This window comes from Puma concolor, chromosome A2, assembly GCF_028749965.1.
Source record: "Puma concolor isolate L17-30 chromosome A2, mPumCon1.1.hap2, whole genome shotgun sequence".
NCBI classification, from domain to species: domain Eukaryota; kingdom Metazoa; phylum Chordata; class Mammalia; order Carnivora; family Felidae; genus Puma; species Puma concolor.
The window spans coordinates 87,451,300-87,477,418 of record NC_141668.1 but is presented as its reverse complement, the minus strand read 5'-3'; the positions used below and the strand labels follow the sequence as shown (position 1 = coordinate 87,477,418).

Below are 26,119 nucleotides of genomic sequence, written 5' to 3'. Positions count from 1 at the left end.
GGCTGGGAAAGAAACTGTGAGAAGGGCTAGGTGGGAGAATAGTCAGTGTTAACTGAGGACATACTATGTGCGGAACATGGTTCTAAATGTTTTACAAGTATTAACTCCTTTATTACACACAGTTATCTTACAGTGTAGACATATCATGGTGTAGGTTTATGCTATTGGACTGCATTAAGGCACATGGCAGAGAGTGGGTATAGGGGCTAAAATCCCCCTGTAACTCAGTACATCTTTTCCTTGTCCTGGCATGGGAATGAAGGGGCTCCATTTCTTCACACAAAGACCTCTAGGTTGCAAAATTAATGGGCAACTGTCTTTTTCCAAATTCACACAAAGGGACAGCATAAACAAGTGGCATCACTGGGGGTAGGCTCTATTATTATTCCCATTTTACAGATGAGGCAATTGGGACACAGAGACCTTAAGAAATCTGCCAAAGGTACACAATGAATAGGCAACAGCGATGAGATACAAACCCGGGCTCCTGGCCCCAGGGTCTGTACATGTTACCACTGGGATATGCTGCTTCTCTGTTACACGTTTGGAATGCTTTCTTCATTGTGGTTGACATTCTTGAATTTTACATTAATTCACTTAATCCTCACAATAGCCCCTAAGGAACTGGCCTGTGAGGACGCACAGCTATGCCTCAGCCTCTAACCTTAAGAGATGGTCCTTTGTGAGCATAGTTGTATCTTGGTGGAAACATAGCCAAAGAGACACTTCACTGATCACAAGTAATTGGCTAATCGATATGCTTCAGACATCTTGCCAAGAAGAAGAGAGTTTAATTAAAACAAAATATTATTGGTAGCACTGGGAGCTAAGCTGGTGGGGCCTGAAAATTGTAAGTTAAAACTGAAATTAATAGATATCTAGAAAGCTCCAACAACATAGTTATACGTTATTGTTATTGGCAGGGAGGTACACTACACAAAACATAAAGTCACAAAGAGCTGCATTTGAGTTGAGTATAAGATTATAGGTAGCATCTCATGTAAGAAGGGGAAGGAAGGATTTCTCAACAGATAATATTGAGACAACTGGAATGACATTAAAAAATAGAATTGAATTCTCATATATGTATGAAATGACTTACATACTAGATTATTCACTGGAGTAAAAATTTTAATAACAGAATTCGGACATAACCTAAATGCGTAGACAAGGTATGCTATAATCTTACAATGACCACTTTAATTTAAAATTCTGTGTTTTATTTTTTAAGTTATTTGCATATAAAATACTTTTCCAAGTTTTATTGAGGTATAACTGACAAATAAAAATTGTATATATTTAAGGTTTACAATGTGATGATTTGATATACCTGTATCTATCACTACAAACACATTGTTTTTAAAGTTAATTAACTAATTAAAATGTTTATTTTTTAGAAAGAGAGAGCACGCACATGAGCAGAGGAGGGGCAGAGAGAGAGGGGGGCAGAATCCCAAGCATGCTCTGCTGTCAGTACAGAGCCTGATGCTGGGCTCAAACCCACAAACTGTGAGATCACATGACCTGAGCTGAAATCAAGAGTCAGAGGACTAACCAAGAGAGCAACCCAGGTGCCCCCACATTGTTTTATTTTAAAACAAAATAAAAATCAAGACAGCTCTATATAAATTGACGTTGAATATTTTAATTGTGCTTGTTTATGAAAGAACTATATCTCTAGAAGAATATATAACACACCAACAAATTTGGTGACTTCTAGGAAAGGGAGCTGGGTAGCAAAGGGATAGAAGTGGGGAGAAAGCTTTTCACTGTTCTACCTACTCTGGACCATGTACTATATTGCCTATTCACACAATTAAATTAAAAATATAAAACAAAACAAAAAAGATCTTGGTTTCATTCCCAGAGCTTGTACTTAGGGTGACTTTGAGCCAGTTTATTAAGTTTTCAGAGACTCATTATCTTATTTATAAAATGGTGATTATAATCCCTGCCTTACAGAGTTTTATGAGATTTAAATAAAAGAATATATGAAAGGTCCCTACTACAGAACCTGACACTCAGCATACAAATACTAGATCTTTTCTCCATCACTTCCCTTTTTCAGAGGACACAAACTCCAATGGCTACTGATTCGCACAGGTAATACAAACGTGTGACATGGGTTGGATGTGGGAGATTAGGGAGTGTAAGATTGTGAGAAGTTATTCTATGTGTGTACATCAAAGTATGACTTATACATAGATATGTACATTATACATGTATATAAAGTCTGCTGGCTACTCATTTTGCTTTTTGTGTATCTGCATTTTACAAAATTATGTCACACAGAATGTGTTTCAAGACACTGAAAAGTCATTTCAACTATATCACGGTGCCATTAGAAGGAAAACAATTACTTTCCAAGTAGACCTCAGATAATAACTTTCTCTAAGTTGAGTTATTTAATATTATAAAGCTCTAGCTTTTCACAGAAAAAAAATGCCCATGGAAATACACAGCTACTGACTGCCAGAACCCAACTAGGAGGTTAAAGCAAAGGATGCCTTTGACAAAACTTGACTATTTCTGCCTGTGACAGCCTTGATGGAGAGAGAACTTCTGCTTGTAGCTAATAAATCTGACGGAGGTAGGAGTCAGGCAGAGGTGACACAGTGAAGCCAAGTCAGAAGGTTAACAATAGCAAAATCACTCACGGGTGGGTGGGATAATGGTCAAGAGCAATAAGAGAAGAATTTCAGGTACCATGTTCAGATTTATGGTAGTGATAACTCACTACTACTTCTTGCCTAACAAACTTACTGTTTTGAATCAGTCAAGGTTAAATACACAACAGAGTGGGAAACAAATTAGCACTAATCTTCAATTCTCTGGAGAAATGCAGATTCTCAGGGATACATTTAGATACTATTTGTGATATACACACATTTATTGTCTTACACAAATACATATACACTCTGAAAATTAGGCACATCATCTATTAATTTCTATATAAAACTAAATTAAGACCTGCACAGGCTAAAGTATTAGTATTTGGGAACTGGTCTAGAATTAGAACCAGAGACATAGACCAAATGGAAAACAAAGCATTGCATGACATTATTTTTATTACTTATTCGGTGTAAACACCTTCCTAAACTCCAGATAGTAGAATGTGTCTCACAAATGATACAAGGTCCTGGGCCTTGTGGTATTGAAAGTAACTTCCACTTTACGTCTTGTTTCTTTAGTCAAGAAGAACTCTTGCTACATAAATGTACACATACTTGCCTAACTGAAAAACTATCCTAAGACCATCCTAATGGGATGGCATTTCTTTTCTTTTCTCTCTTTGGAATCAGCCCAAAAAGAGACAGTCTGATCATGACACATGCAAAAGTTCTCATACCTTCCTAATTTAAAAAAACTTCACTTTAAAAAGCAGTTGACTTTGTTTCTCCCAATTACCTTTTCATAAGAGTTTCTATTTCCAATAATAGTGCTAGTCTAGAGGCTATTTGGCTCCTACCTGGGAAAAACTGCTTTATATTATAGCCTTAACCTCTGGGATAGGATTCCCAGTGCTCCAATTTGCCTCATGATAATGGATCGCTCTAAAACATTCCTGATTTCATTTCTCCCTCACATCCTTCCTGTAACCTTTTTCTTAGTGATTTTTGGGCATACGGTTTCTTCTACCTCTCACCTACCATGGTGCTTTTAAACCAAGGAGCAGTCAATAAAAGTGATGCAGAAAATACAAAATGCTCTTGATACATTCAGTCTTGCTCCTCTGTGTTCCCTAAGCTCTTGTGGAAAGCAGCCTCTACCATTTTGCATTGACAAACTCCAAACATATGTTTGTCTCATTATCAGGATGTAAAACCACCTTGAGGACCATTTTTTTCATCTCTCTAGCCCAAGCCTTTAGCTCTGTGCTTGACATAATGCAGATAGAAAAATCATTTTTGATCCAAAGGGAACTGAACTTAAAACGAAATTGTTGCTCTCTTTTAAAAAATATATACATTTTCTATCTTTTTACTCAGCCACTGTGGAATTTGTCACTTACATCTAGAACATTTATTTACAAAATAGAAACTATGTTTAATCAAGCACTGTGTAACTTAAAAAAAAATAAAATGAATGGGAAACTGGGATGGGATTAATAATGGAAAATTGGTTGGAACATATTAATATGCATTAATGCATTGTTTCTCCTTTATTTAGGGGTAGGGATTATGAATGACTACAGAAAGGTATTTAAAAGACTGTTCTCTTTTTTTCTTAATGGAATAAATTTGGTCAACATAATTCACCTTTTCTTTTCATAATTCACTTGCTATGCAATATAATCAGAGCTCTAGATTACTTGGGGCACGTGATCAAAAAACAATATAAATTTTCTGCTTTCAGGATGTTATAAAATATACATGGAACTGTGGAGCAATCTGAGTCAGCCACTAAAATTACTGCTTCCACAGACTATAAGCACAGAGAAATAATAATTTGTTCCTGTTTATAAGAATAAACTTCTAAATAGAAAGAAGATCCCAATCTACTGGTTGAACACAAAAGGCCTGTTAAGTAGGGACTGGTATGATTAAGACAAAAGTTGCCACTTTTTTGGGATAAGATGCTTTACATTATTGCCAGCTTTACTGCCAAGCTCACAATACATAAAATTGGTGTAAGATATATGTTAACATGTTTTTGAGATAAGTCTCTAAAGTATGACCAAAAGAAAAGGAAAAATGAAATAATTCTCAGAAAAATTAAACAACCAAGTGTTTCTTTGTAAAGGCTCTACCATTCATTAGCTAACCCTTTGTGCACTAACAAATTAGCAAGGTTCTCTGTGTTCCGTGGCAGTAAATTGTAGTGGCTGTCCCAAACCATTCCACAAGGCAACACATATCTTGCACTTGCCTAAGAAGGGAAAATTTATTTTGCTTCTTAATCATTTCATGGCCAGAGTGAGCTAGAGTACTGATTATATTGCATCAGAAATGAATTAACCACAACAAAAAGAGATGAATTATGTTTATCAACTTTGTTTCATTAAGAAGACCACAGTTAGTATGATGCCACCTATTGTTCTTTTATAAAAGTGAGCCGGCCGACCTTTGGGGCTCCTGGGTGGCTCAGTCGGTTGAGCGTCCAACTTCGGCTCAGGTCATGATCTCGCGGTCCGTGAGTTCAAGCCCCGCGTCAGGCTCTGGGCTGATGGCTCAGAGCCTGGAGCCTGCTTCCGATTCTGTGTCTCCCTCTCTCTCTGCCCCTCCCCTGTTCATGCTCTATCTCTCTCTGTCTCAAAAATAAATAAATGTTAAAAAAAAATAAAAAAAAAATATAAGTGAGCATAATGTGCTAATTCACTGCTACTACCAAAACAATTAAAATGGAGTGAGAAACGAGAAAAAAGGCTGACATAAATGGAGCTATATTTGCCTAGATTTTATTTTCTTAGTCTTATTTTCTAAGTTTACTAGAAGAATGAACTGACCATAAATTTCTTTCTCTGTAAAATGGGGAAAATGATATTATATGTCTAACTGGGCTATTAAATGACATAAAACACGTAACACTTAGACACACTACTCAATACTTGGTAGCTACTGATATTAAAAATGATAACATGAAAGCAATGGTTAAGTAGATAACAGGAATGTGTTATAATCACCTCTACAGGCTTTAGTTATGATTAAACATATTAAAAAATTACTTCAACTTATTTTCATCCATAGTGGAGTCTGAGGAAGGCTGTTAAAAATAAAATCATACATCTGACTTCATCATCATCGTCACCATCATCATGAATTACTTGTACAGTATTTATTATACGCCAGGCATTTTTTAAGCACTTTAAATAAGTATATTAATCCATTCAATTTTCACTATAATGACCAAGATTAATTTTATCTTTATTTGTAGATGTGGAAACTGAGTTACCTAGAGGTTCGGTAACTTGCCCGGGTTCACGCAGCCAGTAGATGGCAGAACCAGGATCTGAACCCAATCAGTATGGCTTCAGAGAGAGCCCACATTATTACTGACTATCCCAGGTTTCCTTTATGTAGTCACATGGCTAAGAGGTATCTGGATAGTATTAAATTATGACAATAACTAAGTTCAAAATGATCCTCTCTTTACCCTTTGAAATATTTTATCATCAATTTTGCTGTAATAACAAATTTGCCTTCATTACAAAATGTTGTCTGCCAGTCTACTTTCACATCTTAAAACTGCTACTTCACACTTAGTTAAAAAAATAATAGTTGTTTGTTTACTAGATTTGTCTATGATTTTATATACATACACAGCATGAAAACACCCTTTGAATAAAAGGTAACAACATTCAAGACAAGACCAAAATAGACAATAAGGACGATGGGCAAGCTAAGGATTAAAAAAATTTTAAGACAGCTTTCCCCATTCTTGAGGAAATGCTGTATTTCTAAGAATGGCAGGTACCATGTGTGCTGACTAATGTACTAACAATGGTAACTGCAATACCATTCCACTTAATGGGATGTTAGAAACCCAATGGAATGTTGGGAGAGTACTCTAGCATTTTTCTAAACATGAATTCCCAAGTTGTACAATAATGCTAAGTTAGCATCATCCTAAACATGCTGTTGTTCTTGTTCTCAGTTTCTGCTTATGAAGGCTACAATGGCACTGATGCTTGGCATCTTCTAGAAGAAGTAGTGAGCATCATAAATCTCAGACTCTTTATAGTTGTTTATCCCTGGGCTTTGCCCCATGCTTACTGGCAGTATAATATGGGGAAAGGTCACTAACTGAACAATCACAAGGGAAGGACTCTAATTGCAGATCAACCAGCAATGGGTTTGGACAAACCATTGTTTTCTCAGGCCTTGCCCTCTTAATGTGAATATTAATTTTTAATATGTCATGGAATGCTGATTAGGATAAAATTTGACATCTGCATAAACGCTTTAGAAAATAAATAGGTTTTGTAAACAATGAATACACACAAAAGCAGCTGAGGTGGAAGATCACAGAGCCTGTAACAGGAACTCACTTAAGTGTTTTTGGGTTGCTACCATTTGGTGCCATTTCTTAGGTATTCCTCAACTAAACTGTAAGGTTCTTGGTTGAGGTCATGACTATAACTTCTTTGGCTTAAGACTATTGTCTCTAGAATAATGAAATTTATCTGTTGATTCTTTTTTGTGCCATATAAGTAATTGACCCCAATATCCTACAATTTTATGTTTTTTTTAAATATAACCTATTGTCAAATTGGCTTTCATACAACATTCAGTGCTCATCCCAAGAAGTGCCTTTTACTTCAATATACTCATCTACTTTTATACTTACATATGACTATGCTTGTTTCAATCCCAGCTTTAGTCAGGAAAACTAATTGTTCTCTCATACACAAAATCACCCTCAGGTCAATCCACATGTATAACACATTTTGTCTTTCCTCTCTCTGTCATGGCAGAGACATGTCTTCAGTCTTTTTAAAAACTCAGCACAAGGGGTGGCTGGGTGGCTCAGTCCAACTCTTGATTTCAGCTCAGGTCATGACCTCACAGTCATGAGATTGAGCCCCATGTCAAGAGAGATTCTCTCTCCTTCTCCCTCCGCCCCTCCCCTGCTTGTTCTCTATAAATAAATACATACATACATACATACATACATACATACTTAGCACAAAAGTCCATTTGGTAAAAGAAGTCCTCCCTAATTAACCTGGATGTATTTATTATGCCATATTTTTCTCTGTGCCCAATGATATACAAGACTGCAGACATAAACACACAGAAACGCACACTATATTTATTTCTCTTGTAATCATATATGGATACCATGGTTACTTTTTGGGGGATCTAAACACAGTACCTCCTCAACTTCCTTCACTCCAAATAAACTTGCAAGAAGAACGCTCTAAGTCAGAAGCTCTTAAATGAAAGGGCCCAGAGGTGAGGAGAGAAGAGAGGGAAGAAAGGAGTGAGGACAGATGTTAAATGAGCTCTTTGATCAGATACATATAAAAGGTAAAGTGGCCATGAAAGAGCTACAAACTGCTCAAACTCAGTGCTTTGGTTTTTCATTACCATCTGAGCCCCTCTCATCACCAGGGAACAGCCTCTAGCATATATTAATTTATACACCGCATACTACCACTATAGCAATATCAACATCCATGCTTTAGTGCTTTACAGTTTACGAAAGTTTTCTTACATACCATACCATACACTTGTATTAATGTGAGAATAAACCTATAGGAATGCTATCCTATTTGAGGAAAAGATTAAACTATCACATTTATCTATTAATTTACCTGCAAATTGGGTTTTTCTCCTGACAAATTTTGTGAAGGTACCCACTGCTTTTATGGTATCAGGTATATGGTGAGTTGTGAGTTCTGAGTTCTGTGATGATGATAAAAAATCTGTCTGATAGTACATCTGTTTAGGAAATAGGATTATTGTTCAGTTACACTCTCAAAAAAACATAAAGTTGAGTTGCAGACTAGTGCAAAAGGTAATTTTAAAATTATGCTGGAAAAAGAGCTAACAGGATACAGCTTCAGGCACTAGGATTCTAATTAAATTAAATATAAACAGTTATTGAGGGTTGCCAAGCCCCAATTTTTAGACAAAGTAAGAGGCAACACACATTGAAAATTCAGAGCGAGAAGTATAAATTTTGAATAAGCCTCAACCAAGCTTCCAATTCCATGAGGCCAGAATTTTGTACAAAATCATGTTCTTGGTGGAATCTGAATCGCAAGTGGACAAATAAAATGAGGAGGATGTCAACCCATATAGATAATAAGGAAGACATATAATCTCCCATCCATAGAAGCTAATGGTAATTTCTCCATTTAAAGGGGAAAACACAAATGTAACAGATTTTTTTCAGAAAATATAGATTTTTCTGAATAAATAATAAGATATATTAAACTTAATATGTGTTCACATAGACATACAGAGCTCACTTCAAGGGAGAAAACCTTGATGTTCTTCTTTAAAACTCACTTAAACTTTTGGAAGCTGAATTTTTTGTTGTAAAATAAAACATACTATGAAGTCCATAATGCTCATGGTATTTCACATTACATACTCATCTATCCCTTTCTTGAATCATAATTTTATCAGGTGCTCCCTCAGTATTTAGGGGTCAAATCCATGAGCTGTCAATATGCCAAGTTGGTACTTACACCTTTTTGAACTGTAGTCTTAAGGAGATCCAAGAATGTTTAAATCTGATTTTTTTTTAAAATTAAACATTAGTAATCATAATGGAATCGAGAAAACAGTAACAATAGCTGGCAGTGTTCCCAAGAAAAAGAAATCAAATGGAGTAAGAAATCATGCAGAATCTTGAATATAAAGACAACAAACCCTGGATTTACGCTGACTATGAAAAGCAAGGAATGAGGGAATAGCTGGATAGTACAGTATTGTGAATAGTGAAAGGAGATATCCATTTGGAAAGGAATGATTTTATGAATACATTTCAAAAAGTATAAGAAATATTTTCTTGCATGAAGGATTTCATACATGAAAGTATGGACTAAAGATTGAAAGAACACATGTAAGAATAACAGTTTAGTAATGGAAAGGACAAGTTTTATGTCCTTTAAAGAAGGACTTGAAAGAAAAGATAACATAGCAAATACAAAGGTGGCTAGAATAGGAGTGGAAGATGAAGCTATTGAAATTTACCTAGCAACATAACATAATAGAAATAAAATCTAATGGAATAAAGAGAAATGGTTACAGCATTTGTGCATATTAATAATAGCAGGCAGAATTAATCAGGATTGAAAGGAAAAACTGGGCCATCAGCATATACATGAGAAAGGGAGCAACACCTAGGGAGGAGCAGACAGGAAAGAGAAGGTCACCTAATGAAATAATTCAGCAGAAGCCATTTAAGAATGGCTGTAAATTCAAATCATCTTTAAAATTCTTGGGACACCTGGTGAGCATGTGACTCTTAATCTTTGGGTTGTAAGTTAGAGTTCAATATTGGGTGTAGTTATTAAAAACAAAATCTGGTAAAATAAAATAAAATACAATAATTCTTTTCAAATTCCATGTGTTTTGAAACTAGCCTTCCTTGAACACTCTTGTTCATGGTCAGTTGTTCTTTATTTTCCTCTTGTGTGATGGATCACACCATTATTTATCTTACCTCATTACTTTGGAGAGCTTAGTATATTATCTTGTCAATTATACTGCTCTTTGAAGAACAGGTTGCATTTATATAAATTTTTCTCAGGGCATAGCTCAATTCTACAAGCAGAGTGGATTTTCAACAAATATTTCTCACATGGACAGGTGGATCAACTTGCTTCGTTTGCAGGTAAATAACCAACATTAAAAGGAGAAAAATGACTTATGATATATAAGAATTGAGTACCAGAATCAAAGGGAAAAGGCCACTTTTATGGTAGCCTCAAAGGAGGAGAGACTAAAACAACTCAAATAAAAGATTAAGGTTAAGCAAACAAATATAAGACAAAGAGGAAGGACACAAATTAGAATAAACTGAAAAGATAATGTGCAAGAAAAGAGATAAAACTTTTTTTAAAAAAATGAAAGCAAATAATGGGAAACCAATACAAAATTGCTGAGTTTAATTTTATGGGTCAAAAAAGTGATGGTAATATAATTTCCATGACTTATTACTTACTAGTAAGAAGCTCAAGAACAAACACAGTCAATAAAATCTCCCATTGGTTTTGTATTGCTGATTTGTAGTAGTGCCTTGGAAATAATGGTTCTAAACCTATCCAGGTTCCTTACATAGTTTTGGTATCAAAACATCAAATGGTGTTTGCCCCTTTTTCCTAAAACTTTTAAAATTCAAATTGTTCCCACAAAGAGCACATAAAATCTTGATCTCTTGTAAATATAATTTCCTGAAGGCACAGTTTTTTTTTAATTTTTTTTTTTCAACGTTTATTTATTTTTGGGACAGAGAGAGACAGAGCATGAACGGGGGAGGGGCAGAGAGAGAGGGAGACACAGAATCGGAAACAGGCTCCAGGCTCTGAGCCATCAGCCCAGAGCCCGACGCGGGGCTCGAACTCACGGACCGCGAGACCGTGACCTGGTTGAAGTCAGACGCTTAACCGACTGCGCCACCCAGGCGCCCCTGAAGGCACAGTTTTTAATAGTAACATGGATAGTCCCTTAACTATAGCTATGTGAGTGGCCTCATTGAACATGTATTATACCAGGCACTTTGAGATGCTTCGTGGTTAGGCCACAATCATGCGTTGGATTATATCATAAATGCCCATATTTCATTTTAATTAATAAAAAAATGCTTTTTTAAAATAGTCATCAGCTTTGGAAAGCACTGTTTTATAATGCATAGTATTTAGGAAACCTTAAAATTACATGTACCAAGAGGGAAATCAGATCATCTCTCCTCAGTGACTAAAATTAAGCCTCCTTAGGGGTGCCTGGGTGACTCAGTCGGTTAAGCAACAGACTTGTGCTCAGGTCATGATCTCAGTCTGTGAGTTCAAGCTTCTCATTGGGTTCTGTGTTGACAGCTTAGAGCCTGGAGCCTGTTTTGGATTCTCTCTCTCTCTCTCTCTCTCTCTCTCTCTCTGCCCCTCCCCTGCTCATGCTCTGTCTCTCTTGCTCTCAAAAATAAATAAAAGATAAAATTTTTTTTTAAATAAAAAAAATAAAATTAAGCCTCCTTTTTTTTTTTTTTTTTTTTTTTTTTTTTGCCCTCCCTCCCCCCGACTACAATCCATAGTTAATGTTCATTGCTTGGCTTTGGGTTAATGATCTGGATCTGTTTCTCTCACTTTTGAAAGAACTTGTCTGTAATATTCAGATCAGTGCTTCACCTTTCTGTTTTGCTTTCTGCATTGATGAACAGATCTAACCACCGAGAAACACATAACACTGTGTCTCACCGTATGATTGACAGAGACCCGCATTTAGCTCTTAGAGAAATTGTTCCAACATTATGTGGACTGTAGTGAACATGTTTAGCAATTGTGAAGGCATAAAAAGCAACAAAAGCTTGTTCATTTTTTAAAATTGAGAAACATCAAATATAAATCAATACATAAAAATGTCTTTCAGAGAGCTAAATTCAGTATGTTAATTTAAGAACATAAATCAGATGACAAATTATTCAATCATAAAATTTCCCTATTTGCCTAGGGAAAATATTAAGAATATATGAAAAAGTTCCTTTTTATTTTTTTAAATATGAAATTGTAAAGTAAAAATATTTTAAACCTGTGTTCTTTAACATATTTTTTATAGGCTTAGTGTCTCCAGCTAACACATATTTTGATGTGTATGATGGACATAACATTGAGATTTATCTTAGAATTAGGTGGCCTAGGATTCAGCCCTATTTTTAAATTAACTTTTGTTGGATAAGGCCCTTAAAAATCTTCGGAATGCTGCATCAGTAACTGAAAAAATGGGAGTTAAATATCTGTACCTACCTCACAGAGTGTGGGTAGATGGAAAAGAAAGAGTGTATGTAGGACTATATTCTTAAAATTTAAAGTATCGTTATCATTTAGTATCAAAAGTAATATTTAGATGTCTGGTCCCAGAGAAGATGGTATAGGCTCACTTTTCCCTGTCTCTCCCCTCTAGATGCCCTGGAAATAATTCAACAAATAATCATAAAAAGACAATAACTTTCATGAAAATACTGTAATCATAAAAAAAGACTTTTCAACAAAGAAAAACCCAGAACCAGATGTCTTCACTGGTGAATTCTACCGAATATTTAAAGAAAAATTAATGCCAATCCTTCTACAGCTCTTCCAAAAAACTGAAGAGAAGGGAACATTCCCAAAGTCATTTTATGAGGCCAGTATTATCCTGATACTAACATAGACAAAGAAAATTATAAGAAAATAAAATTAATAATATCTCTGATAAATACAGATGTAAAATTTTTCAACAAAATATAAGCAAATTGAATGCAATAGCACCTCAAAGAATCATACACTATGATCAAGTAAGATTTATCACTAGGATGCAAAGATGGTTCAACATATATAAATCAACAAGTATGACACACCATATTAATGAAATAAAAGATAAAAAACATATGATCCTCTCAATAGATGCACAAACACACACATACACATAAAAACACTTGAAAAACCTCATTCTTTCATGATAAAAGGTCTTAACAATTTGGGCATAGAAGAAATGGACCTCAACATAACTGACAAGCCTTCAGTGACTTAATGATGAATGGTTGAAAATTTTTTCTGTCAGATCAGGAATGAAACAAGGGTGCTGTTCCCATTACTTCAATTAACATCGTAATAGAAGTTGTAGCCAGAACAATTAGGCAAGAAAAATAAATGAAAGGCATTCAAATCAGAAAAGAAACAAAACTGTCTCTGTTTGCAGATGATATAACCTTATATAGTGAAAACCCTAAAGATTGCACCAAAAATATGGTTATAATTAATCAACAATTCTGTAAAGTTTCAGGATACAGAAATAACAAATAGGAATCAGTTGCATTTCTATACACTAACAACAAATTATCTGAAAAAGAAATAAAGAAAATAATCCCATTTACAATAGAATCAAAAACAATGAAATTCTAAAGAATAAATTTAAGAAGATGAAAGTTGTGTATACTGGAAATATAAGACTTTGATGGAAAAAAAATTGAAGAAGACACATTAAAATGGAAATATATCCTGTGTTTATGTATCAGAAGAACTAATATTGTTAAAATGTGCATACTACCCAAAGTTATCTATAGATTCAATGCAATTGCTATCAAAATTCCAATGTCATTTTTCACAGACTAGAAAAACAATCCCAAAATTCATATGAAATCCTAATGACTTTGAATAGCAAAAACAATCCAGAGAGAAAGAAAAACAAGCAAACAAAAAACAAAAAAAATCATATTTACTGATTTCAGACTACATTACAAAGCTAACGCAATCAAAACAGAGTGGTACTGGCATAAAAAGAGACACACAGACCAATGGGATAGAATCCAGAGTCCAGAAATATACCCATACACTTACTGTCAACTAACACTTAATTAGAGAGCTAAGAGTACTTAATGGGGCATGTACAGCTTCCTCAATAAGTGATATTGAGAAAACTGGATATTCATATGCAGAAAAGTGAAATAGGACCTCTACCTTACACCACTCACAAAAATTAACTTGAAATAAAGTAAAGACTTAAATGTAGGATCTAAAACCATAAAATTACTAGAAGAAATATAGGAAAAACAGTTCACCTTGATCTTGGCAATGATTTTTTTGATTTAACACTAAAGCACATGCAACAAAATAAAATATAAACTAAGGGGACTATACCAAACTGAGCTTCTACATAGCAAAAGAAACAATGAATAAAATAAAAAAGGCAATCTACAGAGTGGTAGAAAATATTTGGAAACCATTTATATGAAAAGGAGTTAACTTTCAAAATGTATTTAAGAAAAAGAAAAAGAAATGAGAAAAATTCAGTTAATATATGGGCAAAGGATCTGAATAGACATTTTTCAAAAGATGACATACAAATGACTAACAGGTACATGAAAAGGTACATCAGCTTTACATCATTCATCATAAGCACATGGATCAGAACCACAAGGATATATCATCTCATACCTGTTAGAATGTTTATTACCAAAAATATAAAAGATATCAAGTGTTGGCAAAGATGTAGAAAAAAGAGAACCTTTGAGCACTGTTGTTAGGGATATAAATTGGTACAGCCACTATGGAAAACATATGGAGGCTCCTCAAAAAATTAAAAAAAGAACCACCATATGATCTTGCGATTCCATTTTTGGATATATATCTGAAGGAAAATGAATCACTACTGAAAGAGGTATCTGCACTCCTATGTTCCTTGCAGCTTTATTCCCAATCACCAACAAATGGAAACAATATGTCCATCTGTTTGTCCATCAATGGATGAAGGGATAAAGAAAATGTACATACACCATGGCATATTTTTTCAGCTATAAGGACATTCTGCAATAGATGGACCTTGAGGGCATTATGCATAAGCTAGACAGAGAGACACAAATACTGTATGATCTCATATATGAAATCTAAAACCTTCTCTTCCCCCAAACTTATAGAAACAGAGTAGAATGGAATGCTAGGTAATGGAGGAAATGGTAAGATGCTGGCCAAAAGGAAAAAACTTCTAGTTATAAGATGAATTAGCAATTGTAAATAGGATTTACAATTGCACCAAAACCCATAAGATACTTAGGAATAAACCTAATCAAAGAGGTAAAATATCCATATGTTAAAAACTATAGAAAGCTTATGAAAGAAACTGAAGAAGATACAAAGACAGGAAAAAACATTTCATGGTCATGGATTGGAAAAACAAATATTGCCAAAATGTTGATACTACCCAAAGTAATCTACACATTCAATGTACCCCCTACCAAAACAACACCAGCATTCTTCACAGAGCTAGAACAAACAATCCTAAAATTTGTATGAAACTAGAAAAGACCCTGAATAGCCAAAGCAATCCTGAAAAAGAAAACCAAAGCTGGAGGCATCACAATTCTGGACTTCAAGTTGTATTACAAAGCTGTAATCATTGAGGCAGTATGGTATGGGCACCAAAACAGACGCATAGATCAATGGAATACAATAGAGAACCCAGAAATGGGACCACAAATATATGGTCAACTAATCTTTGACAAAACAGGAAAGAGCATCCAATGGAAAAAAGAGTTATCTTCAGCAAATGGTGCTGAGAAAAGTAGACAGCAATACACAGAAGAATGAACCTAGACCACTTTCTTACACCATACAGAAAAATAAATTCAAAATGGGTGAAAGATCTACATGTAAGACAGGAAACCATCAAAATCCTACAGGAGAAAATAGACAGCAACCTCTTTGACCTCAGCCACAACAACTTCTTACTTGACATGTCTCCAAAGGCAAGGGAAATAAAATAAAAAAACAAACTACTGGGACCTCATCAAGATAAAAAGCTTCTGCATAGTGAAGGAAACAATCCACAAAACAAAAGGCAATCGATGGAATGGGAGAAGATATTTGCAAAGGACATATCAGATAAAGGGTTAGCATCCAAGATCTATAAATATGTACCAAAGTTAACTGCCCCCCAAATATTAATCCAGTAAAGAAACAGACACTTTTCCAAGGACTTCAGATGGCTAACAGAGAGATGAAAAGATGTTCAACGTCACTCATCATCAGGGAAATACAAATCAAAACCACAATGAGATACTACCGCACACCTGTCAGAATGGCTAAAATTAACTCAAGCAACAACAGTTGTTGGTGAGGATGTGGAGAAAGGGGAACCCTTTTGCACTGTTGGTAGGAATGCAATCTGGTGCAGCTACTCTGGAAAACAGTATGGAGGTTCCTCAAAAAAATTAAAAATAGAACTACCATATGACCCAGCAATTGCACTACTAGGTATTTATCCAAAGGTTAAAAAAATGCTGATTCAAAGGGGCACATGCACCCCAATGTTTATAGCAGTGCTATCAACAAAACCAAATTATGGAAAGAGCCCAAATGTCCATTGACTGATGAATGGATAAAGAAGATGTGGTATATATATATATATATATATATATATATATATATATATATACACACACACACACACAATGGAATACTACTTGGTGATAAAAAAGAACGAAATCTTGCCATTTGCAACAACGTGGATGGAACTAGAGTGTATTATGCTAAGTGAAATAAGTCAGTTGGAGAAAGACAAATATATGATTTCACTCATATCTGTAATTTAAGAAACAAAACAGATGTGCATAGGGGAAGGGAAGAAAAAATAAGATAAAGAGAGGGAGGCAAAACATAAGAGACTCTTAAATACAGAGAACAAACTGAAGGTTGCTGGAGGGGAGGTGGGTGGGGGGGATAGGTTAAATGGGTGATGGGCATTAAGGAAGGCACTTTTAAGGATGAGCACTGGGTGTCATATGTAAGAGATGATTCACTGGGTTCTACTCCTGAAACCAAAACTACACTGTATGGTAACTAACTTGAATATAAGTAAAAAAATTAGATGAATTAGCGCTGGAGATATAACGTACAACATGGTGATTATAGTTAATAGTATTATTATATGTTATACTTGAAAGTTGCTAAGAGAGTAAATCTTAATGTTCTCATCCTCACATCCCCCACACAAGGTAATTATATGAGTTGTCAGATGTATCAGCTGAGTTTATTGTGTTAATCATTTCACAATGTATTTGTGCATCAAATGATCATGTTGTATATCTTAGACTTATACAATTTAATATGTCAATTATATATCAATAAATTTGGGGAAAAACACATATGTAAAATGTGTTTTTGTGTTTCCAAGCATGGAGAGTATCTTAGTTATCTTTTTTTTGATATATAATTGAAATTTTCTGTAACATAGAAATGTCAACCTTGAAATTTGCTGAGACTTTCTCTACAGACTACCATGTACTTAATATCTGTAAAGTATTCTGTGTGCTTGAGAAGTGTATTTTCCATCTAAGTGCAGTGTTTATATGAGGCTTTTGATTCAAGATTATGATTTCTGTTATTCAAATCTTTCTTCTTATTTTTTCTGTTTAATATATTGAGTAATAAGAGAGGTACATGAAGTAATACATTTAGTAAAGCTTTCAAATTTACTTTTCAGATTTGTAATTTTTTTCCTTCATATATAAGTTGAAGGTATGTTACCAAATGCATATAAATTTAGAACTGTTATATGACTTCCTCATTAGTGAAAGCTTCTATTTATATATATAATACATATATATATATATATATATATATATAAATTGTAATGCTTATATATAAATTTATATATAAATATTTTAAAATAAGGTAGGGAATATCAATCTACTTAATATTAAGGCTTAGTATCAGTACAGTATTCAAGTCATGATGGTTCTGTCTTGACAGATCAATGGAACCCAAAGGATTTATTGAAAAGTTGCACACACAATTCAGTGGAGGAAAGACAGCCTTTTCACCAAATGGTGTCAGAGTAAGTGGATATCCATAGACAATAATAATAATAATAATAATAATAATTTAGAAACCTCAACCCAGTCCTTATACCTTATACAAAAATTATTTCAAAATAGATCACAGACTTAAAGGTAAAATGTTAAAGTATACAGTTTAGGAGAAAACATGAGAAAATCTTTAGCATCTAGAGCTTGGTGAAGAGTTTAGACCTGATACTGAAAGCATGTTTCACAAAAGGAAAAACTGATAAATTAGGTAAATCAATAAAAATCGATAAATTTGTATTCATCAAAATTAAAAACATTTTCTCTGCAAAAGACCCTGTTAAGGGGATAAAAAAAAAATTATAGACTAGGAGGAGTACCTGGGTGGTTCACTTGAATTTGGCTTAGGTCATGATCCCAGGGTTGTGGGATCCAGCCCCATGTCGGGCTCCATGCTGAGTGTGGAGCCTGCCTGGCATTCTCTCTCTCTCTCTCTCTCTCTCTCTCTCTCTCTCTCTCCTCCTCCTCCTCCCCCCTCCCACTTGCATGTGCTCTCTCTCTTTAAACAAACAAATACTCAAACAAAAATTATTGATGGGGAGATAATGTTTGTAAACAACTTCTGATAAAGGGACATAATTATTACATTTACTGTGTGTAAATAACTCTCAAAACTGAATTTGAAAAATAATTAATCTAATTAAAAATTGGGCAAAAGACATTATCACACATGCCACCAAAAAGGACATACCAATGACAAATAATCACATGAAAATATGTTCAATATCATTAGCCATTAGGGAAATACAAATTAAAAACAAAATGAAATATCATCACATATCTATCAAAATGACCAAAATAAAAATTAGTCCTAACACCAAATTCTGGCAAGGATATAGAGAAAAACGGTTCATTGCTCATGGGAAGTTAAAGGGTATAGCCACTCTAGAAAATGGTTTGGATGTTTATTCTAAAACTAAAAATATTCTAGGGGCGCCTGGGTGGCGCAGTCGGTTAAGCATCCGACTTCAGCCAGGTCACGATCTCGCGGTCCGTGAGTTCGAGCCCCGCGTCAGGCTCTGGGCTGATGGCTCAGAGCCTGGAGCCTGTTTCCGATTCTGTGTCTCCCTCCCCCGTTCATGCTCTGTCTCTCTCTGTCCCAAAAAAACAAAAAATAAATAAACGTTCAAAATAAAAAGATTTTGAAAAGTTGTATTTACAATATTTTGAGGGGCGCCTAGGTGTCTCAGTTGGTTGGGCGGCCAACTTTGGCTCAGGTCATAATCTCACTCTGTGCTGGCAGCTCAGAGCCTGCAGCCTACTTCAGATTCTGTGTCTTCCTCTCTCTCTACCCCTCCCCTTCTCATGCTCTGTGTCTCTCTGTCTCTCAATAATAAATAAACGTTAAAGAAAAAAAATAAAAAATAAATAAAAAATAAAAAAATATTTTGAAATTATTTTGCTACTGTACAGAACAAGCAGATTTGATGATGTCAATATTATTTTCAAACTTGTATGCTTTAAGCACTAAAGATAAGCCATAACTCATTCCTAAACATAAAAGTGACTTGAGCAATCAAGAACAGAGGACAGAATTTTATAATCCTTCCATAGGTGCTACTTTATAGCCATGATAAAGATTGAAGGGAGAAGGGAGAAATACATAAATAATTAGTGCAAAAATGATAGTCAAAATATTTAACAACTTTTATGGTCTGGACACTAACCAATCAGAGTAGAGTAGGATCATTTAGAACAGATGTCAGCCATAAACGGTAGAATTTGGTATCGACGTGAAGCAGTGGAATATCCAACTGATATGATTTATTTTGGTTTGATTTTATTATTTCCTCCGCAAAAGATTTATATTCCTAAAGTGTTGGATTTCTTATACTGGAAAGGGTACTATGTCATTGGGTGAAGCATACCTCAAAGTACTGCTATAAAATATCATGACTAATATGAATAATTATCAGTTAGCAAAATAAGAACTACTTGTATTAAGATATTTGAAATTTCCTCAATTTTTTTTACAAAGCACCCTAAATATCAGTATAAAAACAAGTAACATTGAAATTAGTTTGCTCATAATATTTAAAGATAGGAGTTTAACATATAAATGACTTTTCAATTTTAAGTTTTTGTATCTGGATAGTTAATATATTTGGAGTCTGTTTTTCTGAACTTTTCCTAGTGGAAAAATTTCAAGGTGCTTTATAAACATAATCTTGGCAGGTTTATCAGATTAGGAAAACAAATATTCAAAGATGAAATTGATTTGGTCCTATTTATTCTTGAGAAATTAAGATTACTAATTATCAATACAAATTTAATGAGACAACAGGCCAAAGCCACTATTTAAAAAAGAAATAAACTATGCACTCTAGAACAGAATGTGAACTATGCAAATAAAAGTATGAGTTTCTAATCTGTGTGACAGTTAAGAAATTCACTTAAGAAATGACCTAAAGCTACATACAGATGGCTAACAGACATGTGAAAACATGCTCAACATCACTTATCATCAGGGAAATATGAATCAAAACTACAACCAGATATCACCTCACACCTTCCAGAATGGCTAAAATTAACAACACAGGAAGCAACAGACATTGGAGAGGATGTAGAGAAAGGGGAACCCTCTTACATTGTTGGTAGGAATGCAGACTGGTGTAGTCACTCTGGAAAACAGTATGGAGGTTCCACAAAAAGTTAAAAATAGAACTATCCTACAATACAGCAATTGCACTACTAGGTAGTTACTCAAAGGACTCAAAAATACCAAATGGAAGGGACACATACACCCTGATGTTTATAGCAGTATTATCAACAATAGCCAAATTATGGAAAGAGCCCAAATGTCCATTGACTGAAGAATGGATAAAGAACTGGTGTGTGTGTGTGTGTGTGTGTGTGTGTGTGTGTGTGTGTGTGTGCATATATATATATATATAATATTAATATATATAAATTTATTATATATAAGGAATATTATTCAGTCATCAAAAGGGAAATCTTGCCATTTGCAATGACATGGATAGCAGTAGAGTATCATGCCAAGTGAAATAAGTCACTCAGAGAAAGGCAAATACCATATGATTTCACTCACATGTGGTATTTAAGAAACAAAACAGATGAACATAGGGGGGAAAAAGAGAGAGGCAAACCAGAAGACAGACTCTTAACTATAGAGAATGAACTAAGGGTTTCTGGAGGGGAGGTGGGCAGGAGGATGGGTTAAGTGGATAATGGGTATTAAGGAGGTCACTTGTGATGAATATTGGGTGTTGTATGTAACTGATGAATCACTAAATTTTACACCCGGAACTAATATTACACTGTATGCTAACTGGAATTTAAATAAAAAACTTGAAAAAGAAAAAAAAAAGAAATGACCTAAAACAAATTAATGTTTTCTATTATTTTAGGAGGCAACCTCCTTCTCCTGAATAAAAAATTCACTTAATAAATATTACAACACATAGCTTATGCTGTCTTCATTCATGAGCATTTTGGACACCATTTTTTTTTAAAGATAGATTAAGTAATATCTCAAAACTTTACTTAATGCCGATGGAAATGCAGTTCTCATGTAGGTAACCAGGTGAAGATTATGTGATTTTTGTTTTATAGTAACATGACAAAACTCCTTTATAATTCATAGACACAGAATATAAGAACTAAGCCACCCAGTTTGTACAGCTGTGATTACAACTTTGGGAGCATTTAAAGCCATTCTAACAGAATGGAGAGGGACAAGCTCCAGTCTATTGATATTAGGCTGGAATTAGGTAGGTGGATAATTTTAGCCTACATGGGTTGTCTATTTCCAGCTCTCCAGGACACTAGAGTAACTGAAGGCTCTTAAGGTAGACTAACTATTCTGAATTCTTCCCCTTGTCTTCTATGAGGCTAATTCGTTGGCTCAGAACACACCAGAAGGAAAAGAAAGGAGCAGTTACTGAGAGCCTGTGGTTCCATAAACACTGTCCCTCTTATATGTGTAACTAAATCAGCATGAAACAGATATCCTTCCCATTTTACAGGTAAAAAAGCCTAGGCTCTCAGAAATTAAGCATGTTGCCCAAGAACCCACAGATTTGTGTTTGGAATAGAGCCTTCCTAGACACCAAATTTCACATGATTTCCTCTCCTGAATGTGATAGTTTAATTACATTTCAGCTTTAAGAAAAGAATAGCCCTATAAGGTTTGAATCACTTTTGATATTTCCCCTAGTTCAGTGATTCATGGGGGATGTGTCACCACTGGGATGTCTGTGATTGGAAATGTCTCAGGAGAAACCCCTTGGTACTAATTCTGATGGCCAAAGACAAATATGATGATGTTTTATGTACACAGTTCACTGATCTTGCATCCTAATTATTTAATAGTTAACTGCTGTTTCTGTGGTCTTGTAAAAGACTATATTGGCTTGTTAAACAGCACTCTCCCAAATACTAATATTAGTATCCAGCAGTAGGTGGAGACTTTTTTCTGCTATGTAGACTGGTGCTAAAACTCTAAAAATGCAGAGTGATGACAAATGCACAGAATGGAGTGACTTCATTATTTTCAACTGTATTGTGAAAGACAGTATGCTTTCATGTTCAGTAGCAGCATTATTCAGTAGCAGCATTATCCTTCAAATAATAATCAAAACGATTGCTTTGGTGTCAATACAGTAAGTGATTGTACAGAGCAACCTATGTTTCCCTTTCCCCCTTGATAACAATAAGAAAACATTTCCTAGTTTTTTCGTTAGCCCAAGAACAATTTAAATCAGTTGATACCTCCCTTCCATCTTTCACTCAGCTTCTTCTTTTAATAGTTGACCAAGGAATTAACTTTACACACTGATGTAAACAAACCTAAAAATGCCAATGTGTACAGGTCCCTATCTACATCCACATGTACATATGTACATTTCTAATAGTATGCATGCATATACAACATCATGGGATTTAATTTTGAGAGAGTAAAAGGTTAATTATAATAATAATAAAGAATTTATGGTATGCAACCCAGTAAGGTGTGAAATGTTCACTTTAAAAATTATTACACTAAAACTTGCTTCTAGGTAGATGGAGTGAGAAGCTTATAAGCCATGAGAACACATAGAAAATCTATACAAAATGCAAAAACTAAACATTTTAAAGAGAAACAACAGGTCTAAGATTCCAAAGAGGAGAAAAGTGGAGAGGCGAGGGAAGATTTTGCAGCTGATTTTGATTCTGGGCTGTGGGAAGGTTCTAGACTTGGTCTAGGTAGAAGGCCAAGGCTGGAGGTTAGGGAAACGAGCAGAACATGGAGTCCTGAGGGACTGGAGTGACAAAATATATTCTCGAGAGATTTTAAACACACAACCCATTATCCCATGATAACATCTGTCAGATTAAGATGCTTCAAGGTCTAGGGGCAAAAAGCTAAGCAAAAACTCCTGAAATGCACCACAGATTTTTGGCAGTCTTGCAATACTAAGGAGAAAAAATATTTTTATTTTTACTTTTTTTAAGTTTATTTATTGATACTGAGAGAGGGAGGGCCCAACACAGAGCTCAAACTCAAGGCATGAGATCATGACCTGAGCCAAAATCAAGAGTTGACACTTGAGCTACCCAGGCGCCCAACTGAGCTACCCAGATGCCTGAAAAACATTATTTTATTTTTAAAATATTGGAATTCAAGGGGCACCTGGGTGGCACAGTCAGTTGAATGTCCGACTTCAGCTCAGGTCATGATCTCACAGCTGGTGGGTTTAAGCTCCACATCGGGCTCTGTGCTGACAGCTAGGAGTCTGGAGCTGCTTCAGATTCTGTCTCCCTCTCTCTCTGCCCCTCCCCCGCTCATGCTCAGTCTCTCTCTCTCTCTCTCAAAATAAATACACATTAAAAAAATATAAAAAAATATTGGAATTTAAGATCTGCCAAGAGGAAAGCCCCACACGAACACACTAGGTCTGGGTTTGTCCTGTGGATCAAATTCAGTTTGCCCTTATTTTATGTATGGTCCATAAATGAGGAACAATTTATATACTTTTAAACGGCTGCAAAACAAAAAACAACAAGAGAACCGAATTTTGAAACTCAAATTCTGAAACTATAGGAAACTCAAATTCTCTGTTCACGAGAAAAGCTTTATCAGAATACATCCATGCCCTTTATTTATATATTGATTTTGCCTTTTTGCACAATGAGTAGTTACCAGACTGGATGACCTGCAAAGCCTAAAATACAGGCTACCTGACCCTTTACAGAAAATGCTTGCCGACCTGCAATAGGCTGTTAGTTGAAAGCCCTGGGCAAACATCCTAAGAACAGGAACAAACCAGAGATAAATTGAGTCTTACCAAAACTCAACCCAACCTCCTACTGGCCCGACTCCAGAATCAGCCTCCACTCTATCTCACTGGCATAAGAAGGATAAATCTTTGCTGGAGAAAGATATTAGCATCTTGAGCCTCTATAATTTTTTAGACACATTTTACATATATTTCACCATTCAGAAAATGACTTTGTTTGGTCTGAGTGGTACTGTGATACGTGCAAGAAGCCTGACTTCAGTGGTGAGCGCAACAAAAATGCATTAACATCCAACACTGAAACATGCAATTTTAACCCATGTTTAAAAAAAAAAGAAAGAAAAAGAAAACAGAAGTAACAGTATTACTTAAAAGCACTTTTCTTGGCAAGAAAACTTAAAATATGTGTCTGGAAAATACAGTATTCTAACTAATTAGATGTTAATTACCATTGTAAACCATTCCAATAATATATGGAATAAAATCCAGAAATTATTCATTTTGTAGAGAATGAAAACAAATAGTAATTCACCAGTTATAAGTCATTGTGAACAACAAGACTGTATTCTAGGGCTTGGTTTTCAATGATATGCACTTTACAGACACTGGCATCATATTTTAGGTATCTACCATCATGAGAAGGCAGACAAGTGCAGATGTGGGAAAAACTGGTAACACTGGAATACTATAATTATGCAATGTCTTTATGTCTACATCTCTCCCAGAATTTTTAAATTTCATTTTAATAGCTTTTTCTAATGAAAAGAATAACTCAAAGGAACAAGAGAGCTGAGAAGTTCAATATGTCAAAGAAGTGCAAATCGTTACACTCATTTTAGTTAGGACATACTAAGGCTTTACATCTGTGGCAAAAGTAAATAGTAACTTCCGTATATAACAGATCATGCCATTTTAATTTATAACCTATCACAATTTGCAGCACATGCCTTACTGGTGTCAATGAAATATACAACCTAATGGTGCTCGAAAATCCAGGGCACATAATAATTTTATGTGATTCAACCACCTGCAGTGGCACTATCACACAGAAGGCACACAGATATAGCTATGACTATAAAATATAACATAGATAGTGATTAAAAACTGGATATTTATGCATCAAAATATGTACACACAAATTGTATACTGTAATTTTTAATTTAACTCAGTGTATAAATAGCTTGTGAACAGTTATCTAATAGAAATGAACAATGCCAGCATTACCTGAGAGTGCCAGAATTAACATTAAAAGGAAAGGACTTTTAGAATTAGAGAATTTTTAAAAGGTGGACTTTTTAAAAACTTTTTTGAAAGTTTAAATTCTCCTCATCACTTTCTCCACCTTTAAGAACTCCTCAATGATAGATGCATCTGAACAGGGCTCTGATAGCTTGATGAGATAAAGGCCTGATTGTGGTCAAATAATAAATCATCAGGAGAGTATGCTATTTATCATTTTAGCTAAACTTGAAGTGTTCTTTTAGCATTAAACTCGATATCTTTAAAAATTATAAGTATTATCTATAACAGACTTCATCTAAATAATTTACTAATTTCAAAACAAGGGTTACACTCATGTAATCCTCAAGATTGTTTAAAAGCATTCTTCACATACATGAGAACAGTCAATTTTTAAGCAAGTTAATATTATTACATTGCAAACTAGAAAATACTAAGGATAACCCAGGACATTCATACAATTGGCTATTTTATTTAAATGTTTGATTAAAAGAAAGTAGCCATGTGTATGTATAGATCTTAATAACTAGCAGAATAACTAGCCTCTGAACACAAAAATCCATATCATTTATAGTTCCACAATAGTGTTTCTCTATACATCATGTTTGATTCCAGTGAAAAGATCAGAGTCCTCAGAG

General features: G+C 34.7%; 1 protein-coding gene across 11 annotated transcripts in view; it reads right to left on the bottom strand.

Moving 5' to 3' along the window:
- MAGI2 (membrane associated guanylate kinase, WW and PDZ domain containing 2) overlaps positions 1–26,119 on the bottom strand; it is a 1,355,992-nt gene that overhangs the window by 444,368 nt on the left and 885,505 nt on the right. The window lies entirely within an intron of this gene.